Genomic DNA, 14,226 nt, shown 5'->3' on the forward strand with positions numbered 1-14,226 from the left:
CGCGGCGGGAGTCGGCGCCGGCCATTGCGGCCACTGCGGGGCGGCGGCGGGCGGCGGCGGGAGCTACAGCTGGGGCTGCAGCGTCCGAGTGAACGCCGTGGAGGCCCCTGGATGCGGCGAGTACCACGGCAGGGGCGGCGGCCCGGTGGCGATGGTCGGCGGCAGGGGCGGCGGCGGCCCGTAGGGGCTGGCCAGGTACAGCCGAGTCCCCTGGACGGCTGTGACGAGGTCGTTGAGTACAACGGTGATCTCCTCCGGGGTGTAGGCGGCGGCAGGTGGTGCGGTGGAGGGCGCCGGCATCTGGGCGGTGGCGGCGCCAGAGGATGCGACCAGCGGCGCGGACAGGGAGGGCAGCGGCACGGTGTAGACGGCCAGCGGCGCGGTGGTGACGGTCGGCAGCGGAAGCGACGGGGTGGGCGACGACGAAGACATGATAGGAACTGAGCTACCTGATACCAAATTGTTATGACGCTGCTAGAAGGAGGGCGCGAGAAGGCCGGCCGGGGGCCTTTTTGCCCACGGCCGGGCAAGAGGGAAGGGATTTCCTTCTTAATTCTTACTTGATTAGATTGATACATCTCCTCTCTTTATATAGAGAGGTTTACTTGACTCCCAAGCAAGGCTTACTTGACCCCTAAATAAACGACCCTTATCTCTAATTAACCCTAAGACTAATGGGCCCATTACGTACTCTAACAATGACACTTGCCATCATCCTAAGGGATTGAATTGCCTCGTTCCTACGCAAAAAAATAAGCTTTGAGTGGATGTGTGGTTTCTTTAAAAAATAAGAAAATGAATAGTATTCCTAAGGAATTTCTACAAACCGAATGCATCTATAGAAATCTTTCCTCCGGAATCCTCATTCTTACATTGTGCCTGTGAAATCCTTCAAACCGAATGAGGCCTGAGCACCCTTTGTCTCTCTGCTCTGGGTTCCATGATCATGCCCTCTTGCGTTCATGTCATGTATTGTATCCTATGCTGTACTCATTCTCTTTTCTTCTATCAAGCAAAGATATGCAATCTCTGTGTATTCGCGAAAAAAAGATCAAGAACTTGCCTGTGCATCCACCTTGGAGGTAAGGATTTCCTTGGAAACCGGAAGAGCATTTGCACCTGTATCCCACATGCTTGCTTGTTCTGTCGTCGGTGACATCCACGCAGTGGCTATGAGCGCTCAAGCATCTGTACTCCTTGTTGTTCAGCATTGCCTCCCTGCACGTCGGGTCATCGACAGCCCATTTCACCATGCCCGATTCTCCAGAGAACGAGTAGAGCGTGGTGTCTCGATCCCCCAAGAAATCACCCGGGTCGGACCGCTTCTGAATCCTCAACACGCCCTCGTCGATGGATATGTCGGTGCCTAGCGAGTGCTGGGTCATTTGGAGGATGGCAGGAGAGCGCCCTGGGTTACATGTCAGGTAAAGATGGATCCTGGCAAAGCAGCCCAGCTCTGTGCCGAAGGGGAATGGAACGCTCACGTTCCCGCACATCGTCGGACAGTTCGCCTTCGGCTGTGTGGAGCCATAAACTGTTGGACAGAAAATGAAAAAGATGATCAGACCAAACGTGTACATGGAATAGCTATCAACTACTCCCTCCGCTCCTAAATATTCAGGTGTCATGACAGAGACGGAGGGGGTCACCTTGGTCCGGCACGCAGCCATCGACGGCATAGGGGTTGCCGGAGAAGCCCCTGGAGCAGTGGCAGGCGTAGCCTCCGATCGGCGAGTCCCGGCACTCGCTCCGGTTACTGACACAAGCATATGTCACCCTGTCGTCCATGGCGCGCCGGCAGTCCGGCTGGCCGGGGATGGCCCAGTCCAGCAGAGCCGGAGGGACCATGTCGGGATGAATGTCACGCTCCAGATCGCTGGGCCGGAACGTGTACCTGTCCTGGCCGGTGACGAAGAAGGTCAGTGTGTCCCGGCTTACACCGTCGCCGGTGCGTGACAAGTTCACGGTGAACGCCCGGAGGTGTACGCGTACATTGATGCGGCAGCAGCCCACGCCGACGCAGAGCCCGTCCGGCAGCCTCCGCATGACCTCCTCCCCAGCGCAGGCCACGGAGCAGTTCCCCACCGCAGCTCCACGGTCGAGCAGCGTGGCCATGACGCCGCAGCCAAGGACGAACAGCGACATGTTGGACGTGCCGGAGATGGCGAACGGCCTGCCGGGGCCGTCCCATGAGGCGGAGACCGTCCCGACGCCGGCGCGGGGTCCCATGCGCACCGTGCGCACGATGTTGACGGCGAGCGAGGAAATGAAGCCGCTCGCCAAGATCGTGTAGTCCACCGTGACGCTGGGGCTGCCGAGCAGGAGGCGCCCGTTGGCGTCGCAGGTGAGGTTGAACCCCGGCAGCGAGCACCGGGGGCCTACGCCGAACGGGTAGGAGAAGTCGATCAGGCCGCAGCTCGTCGGGCAACGGCGGACGGGCGCGGCGGCCGCCGTGGCTGGTGCGGCCAGAAGCGTCACCAGCAGCGGCATGAGAGTGATAGCCGCCATGGTCAGGACCATCTTGTGCTGCTAGCACATGCTTCGCCTCGAGTATATGCCCATCGCGTGTTCAGATTGGATGGTCTAGGCAAGCTGCAACACGCCTTCAGTTGTGATTTGTCATGCTAGGACTTCTTCAATCGATTACTAGTCGTATGATGAATCAGTCACGTCATTTTCGGCAGATGTACTTCCGTCATTATCCAGTGTGCCAGCGAGGTTTAAGTCAGCCGACAATTTGGACCATCCTTCCCACAAAATAGATGCGGACAATTTTTTTTCAGTTTTTTTTTCAATAGTAGTAATAGGCATCCTTCCTACTTCCCACACCATTATTTTGGGTAGTCAACTCACATCACATTACTCATGTGATTAAACTAAACGACGACGTTACACGAGTGTTTGACTTGGTACAGGAATGAAATAATTGAAAAGATACTGTTCATAGCTCATGTCTGACAACCTTTCAACGTTGCAATATCATCTGCTTCTTCGCTCTTCTCCCAGTGACCGAATTTCACCACAGGGCTGCAGCTTGCCTCTCAGCAAAGGTGAAAAACTGACAACGAAGCTTGTATGGATCTCTTGCTTGAATTCCTCCCTGAAGAATACCGCACAATTCGATGTTTTCTTAGGGTCTGCAAGAATTATTTTAAAAAATTGGAATGTTTACACATCTTTCCAAATGATGCAAGATAATGGTAGGACATCACCTGGAAGCATTTCATGTTTCAACGAATAGGTGTATAAATTGATTTTCCATGACATACTATTGGTAAGATGATGACAAGATGAACAACTAAAACAGGATCACTCACCATTACTGGACACCACTCCATCGAGCCCAGTCGATAAACTGCATACCACCATAGATGTTATTGGCAAAGCGAACACCAACGGTGAAAGCCATTGCAACAGGAGGGGCACCCTTTGCAACTGGTGATGCCTCAACTACTCGCTCCAGACCATTGATGATCTGATAGCGTGTATTAGATGATACAGCAAGGAATACGCCTACATGTTAATATTGATTGTCAGTTGAGGAATGGAACATAGAAATGTTATGTGCTACTACTAGTATGGGGTAAGAAAGAAATGACATAAATAGTAAGAAATGACATAAATCAGGAGTAGCAAGTAAAAAATTCAATTTATAGAAATGTCTGAATTAACATAGTTAGAGAAATGTTCAAGAAATTTCAGTGAAACCAAGAGAAACTGACATTAAACATGAAAGTATGCTCATATCATATGGAAAATGCACAGGAGCTCCTGGGTGCTCCACACCCTTATACAAATATTAAAGGTAAAAAATACCAAAAAAAAAACTGAAATTTGGGGATATCAAACCTGGGTTCTCAATCTACTCCCGTGTGAAATTTAGTGAAAAAATACCAGGAGACGTATCCGTGGCGAAGGAAATACTGTCCGAACAAAATCCATCCAAACAGTTTTTTTCTATACATAAGATTTTTTGTCTTTTTTGCCACGAATACGTTTCCTAGTATTTTTTCACAAAATTTCACATGGGAGTGGGTCGGGAACCAAGGTTTAAAAGAAAAAGGCAGCCCGGTGCATGTAGCTCCCGCTTGCGCAGGGTCCGGGGAAGGGTCCGACCACTTTGGGTCTATTGTATGCAGCCTTTCCTACAATTCTGTAAGAGGCTGTTTCCAGGATCGGGAACCCAGGTTTGATATCCCAAAATCTCAGATTTTTTTCAAATTTCTCGGTATTTTTTTGAATTCAATGTTCCTATGGGGTGTGGAGCACCCAGGTGCTTCCCATATCATATGTCTATCTGTCTCAGCTGTTAGATATCGCTTTAGTGGACAGCAAACCCACATTTGCAATCACTGAACATGTGGTCAAAGTAAAATAAGTAGTAAATGAAAAAAAATACACAATTACATACCCCAAAGAGCAGCACTTTTAATAAGTGGTGGAACAGGAATATCTTCATCTGTTTTTTTGACACTCCTGAAAAATGAACAGAACCAAGCAAAATCACGCAAGTCAAGATAAGAGAAACATAATTTGAGAATAATATTCATTGGCAATACTGAGGTGGTGAACAAACAACAAAGAAATCCTGTAGAAAGACCTTACAAAAGGATAGTATAATGGGAGAAAAAATGATTATGTATCAAAAGCACAAAAGGCACAAGCATTACCTCTTGGCATTCATTATCATATTGCAAATTCCCTGACCGATAATACCACAGACAAATCCAACTGAGCCATACAAAACACCCTGGGATAAAAACAACCCGATTCAAACAACGTAATGGTGCTCCAGCAATTCAAAACAGAATATCAGATAATGATGCTACATTCAGAGTGCATACTTTTGATGTAAGATTCATTCATTACCTTATAAAAGTATGTCCCGATTCTTTGTTGGACTGTAAATCTGCAACCTGGCCTTTCAGCTTCAAAAACACTGCAGGTAAGAGGCCATAAAATCAGCATGTCGGACTGGAAAACAAATTGTATTGAGAAGAATACTACAGAATCCATCCACAATATCTCATTCCATTTCTTGGATAGAATCTGATGGTCATGACAAATGAAACTACAAACTGGGCACCTTATTTTACTTCTCATATTATCTATCAACTGTGGTGGGAACTTATAGTGAAATACGATTTCACCTGCTTGGCAAAGCTCCAGCCATCCGGTTGAACCTCCCTAACAGCCCCGTTGACGAAGAAGCCTTTCCCAATCTAACATATGGAGCCAACATCCCAACTAGGGCGATATCAACAACAATCCCGATCAAAATGTCAGCAGCATATAACTCAAACTCTGCCCAAAAATCCTCCCCCCTCTTCTGCACCTCCGCAAGCGTTGCACAGCAGGAGTCGATCACAACCTGCATTCGAACCCAACTTCAAAATAGCATAGGACTGAAATATAAAAACACCAGCTCTGAGTTCTGATACAAAAATAGTCAACGATGAATCGCACATACCTCGATGCCAACTTTGAAGAGAAATGACGGATCGGCGAGCATTCTGTTGCGGAGCACTGAGAAGGCCCGGATCATCGCGGCGAGTGGCCATGGTGCGGCCTGTGGGGATGGAAAGAGGTGAGGAAACCGCCGGATTTAGGCCTCAGGAAAAGAAGTGCGCCATTCGGTATACCTGCAAATCGAAGTATCGGAGCAAAATCACTTCCCGGATGCCGGCGTCCTTGGCCGCTTCAATCATGTCGGCCGGGAGCGTGACGCCGCGGGCGGTCGCGAGGCGCACCACCTCGCTGAAGCCGAGCAGCGGCCCGAACTCGGCCTCCTCGTAGTCGTCTTCGCCGCCGCCGTCGCCATCGTTTCCACCTCCATCTTTTCCGCCGTTTCCTCCCGAGTCGCCCCCACGGTTCCCAGCACCCGATCCGTCGCCGGTGGCGGCGCGGGGGACGTGCGGCCCGGAGCAGGAGAGCGATTGAGGTTTGGCGAAACGGGAGAATAGTCTGACGGAAAGATGAAGAGGTTTTGGATCGTGAAAGGGTTTGGAAGGAGAGCAGCCCGGGGAGGAGGAGATCGCGGCGGCGGCGGCGGCGGAGGAAGCGAGGGAGGAGAGGGAAGCAGAGGCGGAGGCCATGGTGGCGAATTGGGGGCTAAGGGTTTTAAGTTAGTTTTTCCTCTTTGTTCAAGTTTTAGGAATTAGTCAGAAGTGCTAAATTCAGTTTTTAAACTATGCTAAATTCGAGTACAAAAAGATATTGCTTTTTCAGGAAAAATGAAGTTTATTCAAAGTTTAAAGAGTTACAATCGAAAAGCAAAAGTTTTTCAATGCATGGGGGGCTATGATTAAGCCACACCTCAATAGTACACTCTTCCCACTCTCCCGACCCCGTGCGGCCGCCGCCGGGCCGCACCGGGCGGCCACCACCGGGCTTCTCTTCGACCCCCTGCGCCTCCTCCTCCCTTCACCGCCGTCGGCAACGTTGTCGGGCAAAGGCCATGTGGTGCGACAGCGGCGGACCTCCTTTGCGTCCGGGATCTGAGGTGGCGGCGAACCGATCTTGGTCCCCTGCAGCGGTGATGGCGGGTAGCGGAAGGCACGAGGCGGCGGCGTGGGCTCGATCTATAGTGTCGACGATGGTCCATCGTTGGAACCTGACAAATGCGAGTTGTTGTCGTCGCACCAAACTGCTGCCTCTCATCGGTTGCGGCTATCGTCTAAAGTCATCTCTGGATAAACTGGAGCAGATGACATCCATTGCTCCTATATCCAGCTGAGTGTACTTGTGAATATCATCAGCATTTGCCATATTGCAGTGGTCAGTCAATCCTATCTCAGTGACAACCCACACCTCACTGTTCATGGATAGGGGACGCTTCCGCATCAAAGCCTTCCACTTGGGATAGTTGGTGCCGTTGAAGATGGGGCACACAGTGGATACTTTCTTCATACATGCGGTCGACATAACTAAAACTCCAAGTGGTTAAAACAAAATCACACACAATAAGAGAGTACCTTTGCTCTGATACCAATTAAAAGCGCGGGTTAACTTTCAGAGGGGGTGAATGGGAGATTTTTGAAGTTCGCCAAACTATGAGGAATTTGACGAAGATTGGAATGAAGAAATAGAAACACGGGGAGACTAATTCATCTCATAAATGAAAAACATGCATACATGATACATACAGATGAAGAACATGCAATCATGCAGTCATCCAAACATGAGGAAGATGAACTGAAGAAATAGAAAGAATCATGAGGAAAGGCTTCAGTTCAAGTTCTTGAGAGAGTAAATCACAAATTCTTCAGCAGCGGAATAACGTAAGGTAAGGGTTGAGGAATTTGAAATCAGGTTGGCTCGGTGAAGACAGCGATTTGGTAGACCAGTTCCAGTTGTTGTATCAACTGTACGTCTAGTGAGGCGGCTGAGTCGCAACTCTGAGGACACACAGTCCTCACAGTATTCCTCTTGAGCTAAGGCCGCGCAGACCTCGCCCAAATCACTCGTGGTAAGTCTTCAAGGTAGACTTCCAAAACCTTCACAGACTTGTTCACCGGCACACCACAATGACTCTTGGTGTGCTCAAAACTTGACGCCTAACCATCTGGAAGAATGACAGTCTTCAAAAGTAACAGACGCCGGATTACACAGATCAATCTCCTCAGTGATGCTCAATCACTTTGGCTCTAGGTTTTTCCTCACTTACGATTCTCTCGAAATCGGCAGAGGATGGGTTGCTCTCTTATGACAAGTGTCAAGTTCCCTCAGAGCAGCCAACCAACAAGTGGTTGTGGGGGATAACTATTTATAGCCAGGGGCAACCCAACATGAGTTGTCATAAATGCCCTTGTGTGATTCGACCGTTGTCAAGATAAGGATCCACTCGACAGCTAGCCCGCTGCGCAACAATGGTCGAAATTTGAACTCTCAAATTCATCAGGGTCTCAATTTCCTCACTTTTAGGAAGATCGCACTGGCAAAATCCTAACTCCTCAGTATGACCAAATTTGTCAGCGACCAGATGAACTTCGTCACTACCACTAGCAAATTCGTCAACTGTACTGGAGATTTCCAAAGACTTCACTTGAAGCGGACAGAGTAGTATATATAGGTTTTGAGAATCACTTTGGAAATGTGAAATATGTTTCACCTAGACCCCCTTTAGTAGTACGTTTTTCTATGACTCAAATAAGAAGAAAGAAACTGCGAAAACAAAAGTCTTCACATCAATTTCTTCAAAGGTCGTACCAATTTCATCACTAAATTCTTCACTTGAAGAAATACATTTTAGGGGTCGTCTTCCATGTGTTAAACCAAATCTTCAGGGGCTATAACTCCTGTGTACACCCACAAACACATTAGTCCCTCAACCTATGAAAGGACATGCAGTGCCCCCATGTGTGGTTTTGGTAATTGATGACATTCTCTATGGACTAATGGTTGCATTGAGTTATATTTGAATGATTTGTCCATAGGCATTTCTTGAAGTACATGTGTTGGTTTCAAGGAGTTTATGAGTTGACCAAGGTGCTATTAAGGAATTATCCAAAGATTGGTCATGTGATTATTGAGCTTATTGCAAGCATGTCTTGAAGAAGAAGAAGATTGTGTGATCATTCATGTTTACCTTCAAGACATCATCCAAATGAAGAAAGTTGGAAAGAGTCAAGGTTGATCAAGACTAAGTACAGAGAGTGATTCAAGTTGATCATCACACAAAGCGTAGAAGATACACCGTGTGGGATCAAGTGATCTCATGGTATGGTAAGCATTGTCCATTGTGCTTTGTGTACTAACCCATGGTCTTTGTGAGAGTTCTATGTGGGGTTAGGTTTGCTTCCATGTGCTTGCGTCAAGAGGAAGATCACATACAACCCATGGATGATGACATCAAATCAAGGTTGTCTTGTGCAAGTTCAAGTGGAGCATCACGAAGAAATCATGCTTGTAGCTTGCCGTCCATTATGGTATCAATGGACTTGTGAAGATGTGCCAAAGAGTGTCTCACACATAGTGGAGTATGGGGGAGCAATCAACTAGTCTTCATCGAGCGAACGCAATCAAGAAAGGTGGTCCAACTTGAGGGAGTCAAGATCGTCATCATCTAGCTCAAGTGGACTTCGTGCAAAGCAAAGGTTTGACCTTGATAGGTTTTATATTTTACCGGTCTCATGGTGATAGTTTGGAGACCGGGTTATAGGATCGATAGCCGCACTATCAAGGGGGGCTCTCATGTGAGTAGCTTGATCGTATCGTTCGTCGAGAGCTCAAACCATTGCATCATTTCATCATCTTTCTTGATTCTTATTTGTATTTTCTTTTGAGGTTTTAGAGCTTGTGGTTATCTTCGTTAGAAGCTCTAGGACTTCGAAAACGGATTTCATATGCCTCTTCTATTGCGTTTTCGGTGTTGGAGGTTTTACCGGTCTTATTCGAGGAAGGGTTCTCACTATTTTCTCTTGGTCCTTTTATAATTTCTTTCTTATTGTTATTTTTATCAAGATTATGTTAGCCCTTGTCGCTAGCTTTCCAACAAACTTGGTTTCATCGAATTCGGTGTCGGTGTGCAGAAGTTGTGGCAGTTTTGGTGTTCTGAAAAGGCTGCAGCGGTACTACCACGGACAGGAGCGGATGTAATTTTTTACTACCGCTCCAGAGCGGTACTACCGTGGCTACTACAGTGGCAATACCGCTCAGGACCAAAAACTCTTCATAGGTCCAGTGGTGGTAGGCACCGATGTATTTTTTTAGTACCGCTCGCAAGCAGTAGTACCGCTACCCTTTGCGGCAGTACCGCGATCCCTAGCGGTAGTACCGTGAGGACGAGCGGTAGTACCACTCCGGCGGTTATAATGGCCTTTTGCCTCCTCGCTGTTGTTTTTCAAAGGGATTCTACCGCCCTAGCGGTAGTACCGCTCCTTGGAGCGGTAGTACCACTTTGTGCAGGCTGTGAGGATAACGGTTGGATTTTTCCTCACCTATAAAAGGGGGTCTTCTTCCCCAATGATCCTTATCTCTTTAGCTCGTGTTCTTCCCCCATTGTTGACCTTCTTCGAGCTTGCTAACTCTCAATCCCTCCAATGATTCTTGCTAGTTCTTGAGGGAAAAGAGAGAGGAGATCTAGATCCACGTTTCCACCAATCACTTTCTCCTCTAAGTGAGGGGAACCCCTTGGATCTAGATCTTGGAGTTCTTCGTGTTCTTCTTTCGTTCTTCCTCTCATTTTCCTCCCTAGCATTAGTTGCTTTGGTGGGATTTGGGAGAGATTTACTTGGGCACTTCGTGTGCCCTTGCCATTGCATTTGGTGCATCGGTTTAAGTTCTCCACGATGATACGTGGAAGTGAAGTTTGAGAAGCTTATTTCTCTTGGGTGTTTGGGCACCCTAGAGCTTGTTTCTCTTGGGTGCCATGGCGCCCTAGATGGTTGGTGTTGTTCGAAGCTCAATCATTGTGGTGTAAAGCTCCGGGCAAGCGTCGAGGTCTCCAATTAGGTTGTGGAGATCGCCCCGAGCAATTTGACGGGTACCGGTGACCGCCCCCAAGGGTTGCCAAAGTGTACGGGTTCGGTGACCGCACCCAAGGGTTGCCATTTGTACGGGTTCGGTGACCGCCCTCAAGGGTCCCTTAGTGGAATCACGACATCTTGCATTATGTGAGGGAGTGAGGAGATTACGGTGGCCCTAGTGGCTTCTTGGGGAGCATTGTGCCTCCACACCGCTCCAAACGGAGATTAGCATCCGCAAGGGTGTGAACTTCGGGATACATCGTCGTGTCTGCGTGCCTCGGTTATCTCTTACCCGAGCCCTTTACTTATGCACTTTACTTTGTGATAGACATATTGTTTCTTGTCATATTTCTTGCTATCACCTTGTAGTTTATCTTGCTTAGCATAAGTTGTTGGTGCACATAGGTGAGCCTAGTTGTTGTAGGTTTTGTACTTGACAAATTAACCGCTAGGTTTATTCCGCATTTGTTCAAGCCTGAACCGTAATTATTTTAAAAGCGCCTATTCACCCCCCCCCTCTAGGCGACATCCACGATCTTTCAATTGGTATCAGAGCCTCGTCTCTCTTTATAGGGCTTAACCGCCTAGAGAGTAAGGATGTCGACTAGGGTTTAGGATTCTCTGACACTCTTAGTTTCGATGGCACAAATTTTGATGTTTGGGTAATTTGCATGCTTAATCTCTTTAGGGTCATGGACCCAAATTTAGGGCGAATTGTAGATATGGGTTTTTCTCCTCCAAAGGATCCCCAAAGATTATCTTTAGACGATGAAAAAAACTCTTATCTCAATGCTCAAGCTTCTAATGTGCTTTTGATGCTTTGAGCAATGTAGTTATCTCTCAACTCATGCCGTTACGGGATGCTCATGAGTTGTGGACGAAGCTTCAAGATAAATATGGTGTGTCCAAGATTTGTGGGGATGATTGTTCTTCCTCCACCTCCGGCCGTGTTGTCTTCTCAACTGCCTCTACTTCACCTACATGTGGTTTTCCACAAGGTAATGATATGGTGAGTAGTGTTGATCATTGGAATGATGATAGTGTGCTTATTATCGATGATCCTTCACCACTATCTTATTGCAATGCTTCTTCTTTGGACTTTAACACTTCAAGCACTCCAAATGTTTCACATGCTTGTGTTGATGGTCCTTGCATATCATGTAGAAATTGCTTGACTAAATCTCATGATGATATGCTTGCTATGTCTTGTTGCCATGATAAAATTGACTGTATTTGTTGTTTGCTACCTCTTGAGCATGCGTTGGTTTTTCCCTTGAAGAGGAAAGGGTGATGCAGCAAAGTAGCATAAGTATTTCCCTCAATTTTGAGAACCAAGGTATCAATCCAATAGGAGGCTCCTCCCAAGTCCCACGCGCCTACACAAACAAACAAGAACCTCGCAACCAACACGATAAAGGGGTTGTCAATCCCTTCACGGTAACTTGCAAAAGTGAGATCTAATAGAGATAATATGATAAGATAAATATTTTTGGTATTTTTATGATATAGATTGGAAAATAAAAGATCCAAATAATAGTAGATGGAAAACTTATATGATAAAAGATAGACCCGGGGGCCATAGGTTTCACTAGTGGATTCTCTCAAGATAGCATAATTATTACGGTGGGTGAACACATTACTGTTGAGCAATTGATAGAAAAGTGCATAGTTATGAGAATATATAGGCATGATCACGTATATAGGCATCACGTCTGCAACAAGTAGATCAAAATGATTATGCATGTACTACTATTACTCCACACATCGACCAACTCCTGCCTGCATCTAGAGTATTAAGTTCATAAGAACAGAGTAACGCATTAATCAAGATGACATGATGTAGAGGGATAAATTCAAGCGATATGATATAAACCCCATCTTTTTATCCTCGATGGCAACAATACAATACGTGCCTTGCTGCCCCTGCTGTCACTGGGAAAGGACACCGCAAGATTGAACCCAAAGCTAAGCACTTCTCCCATTGCAAGAAAGATCAATCTAGTAGGCCAAACCAAACTGATAATTCGAAGAGGAGATTCAAATATAACCAATCATACATAAAAGAATTCAGAGGAGATTCAAATATTTTTCATAGATAAACTTGATCATAAACCCGCAATTCATCGGATCTCGACAAACACACCGCAAAAAGAGTTACATAGAATAGATCTCCAAGAAGAGGAAGGAGAGCTTTGTATTGACAATCAAAGAGAGAGAAGAAGCCATCTAGCTATTAACTATGGACCCGAAGGTCTGTGGTAAACTACTCACAACTCATCGGAGAGGCCTTGGAGATGATATAGAGGCCCTCCATGGTCGATTCCCCCTTCGGCGAAGCGCCAGAGAAGGCTCCAAGATGGGATCTCGCGGATACAGAAGGTTGCGGTGGTGGAATTAGGTTTTCTTGGTGCTCCTGGATGGTTTCGGGGTACATAGATATATATAGGAGGAAGAAGTAGGTCGGTGGACACTCGAGGGGCCCACGAGGGTGGGGGGGGGGTGCGCCCACCCCCTTAGGGCGCGTCGGGCACCCTCGTGGCTGCCTCGTTCGTTGCTTGACGTCCACTCCAAGTCTACTAGTTTGCATTTGTTCCAAAAAGATCGTTCCCGAAGGTTTCATCCCGTTTACTCCGTTTGATATTCCTTTTCTTCGAAACACTAAAATAGGCAAAAAAACAGCAATTCGGGCTGGGCCTCCGGTTAGTAGGTTAGTCCCAAAAATGATATAAAAGTGTAAAATAAAGCCCATAAACATCCAAAGCAGGTAATATAATAGCATGGAACAATAAAAAATTATAGATACGTTGGAGATGTATCAAGCATCCCCAAGCTTAATTCCTGCTCGTCCTCGAGTAGGTAAATGATAAAAACAAAATTTTTGATGTGGAATGCTACCTAGAATAATTCTCAATGTAATTTTCTTTATTGTGGCATGAATGTTCAGAGCCAAATGATTCAAAATAAAAGTTCATATTGACATGATAAACAATATTACTTTAAGCATACTAACAAAGTAATCATGTCTTCTCAAAATATCATGGCTAAAGAAAGCTATCCCTACAAAATCGTATAGTCTGGCTATGCTCTATCTTCATCACACAAAGTATTTAATCATGCACAACCCCGATGACAAGCCAAGCAATTGTTTCATACTTTAGTATTCTCAAACTTTTCAACTTTCACGCAATACATGAGCGTGAGCCGTGGACATAGCACTATATGTGGAATAGAATGGTGGTTGTGGAGAAGACAAAAAAGAGGAAGATAGTCTCACATCAACTAGGCGTATCAACGGGCTATGGAGATGCCCATTAATAGATATCAATGTGAGTGAGTAGGGATTGCCATGCAACGGATGCACTAGAGCTATAAATGTATGAAAGCTCAACAAAAGAAACTAAGTGAGTGTGCATCCAACTTGCTTGCTCACGAAGACCTAGGGCGTTTTGAGGAAGCCCATCATTGGAATATACAAGCCAAGTTCTATAATGAAAAATTCCCACTAGTATATGAAAGTGACAACATAGGAGACTCTCCATTATGAATATCATGGTGCTACTTTGAAGCACAAGTGTGGTAAAAGGATAGTAGCATTGTCCCTTCTCTTCTCTCATTTTTTTATTTTTTTATTTGGCCTTTCTCTTTTTTGGCCTTTCTCTTTTTTGGCCTTTCTCTTTTTTTTGTAAAGTCCGAAGTCTCATCCCGACTTATGGGGGAATAATAGTCTCCATCATCCTTTCCTCACTTGGGACAATGCTCT

At 46.4% G+C, this 14,226-nt stretch overlaps 1 pseudogene; it reads right to left on the reverse strand.

The window, feature by feature from the left end:
- The window catches only part of LOC119361023, a 9,380-nt pseudogene extending 3,257 nt beyond the window's left edge, over positions 1-6,123 (reverse strand).
- Between the last annotated feature and the right edge of the window lie 8,103 nt (positions 6,124-14,226).

The sequence above is a fragment of the Triticum dicoccoides genome, chromosome 2B (assembly GCF_002162155.2).
Source record: "Triticum dicoccoides isolate Atlit2015 ecotype Zavitan chromosome 2B, WEW_v2.0, whole genome shotgun sequence".
In the NCBI taxonomy this organism is placed as follows: Eukaryota; Viridiplantae; Streptophyta; class Magnoliopsida; order Poales; family Poaceae; genus Triticum; species Triticum dicoccoides.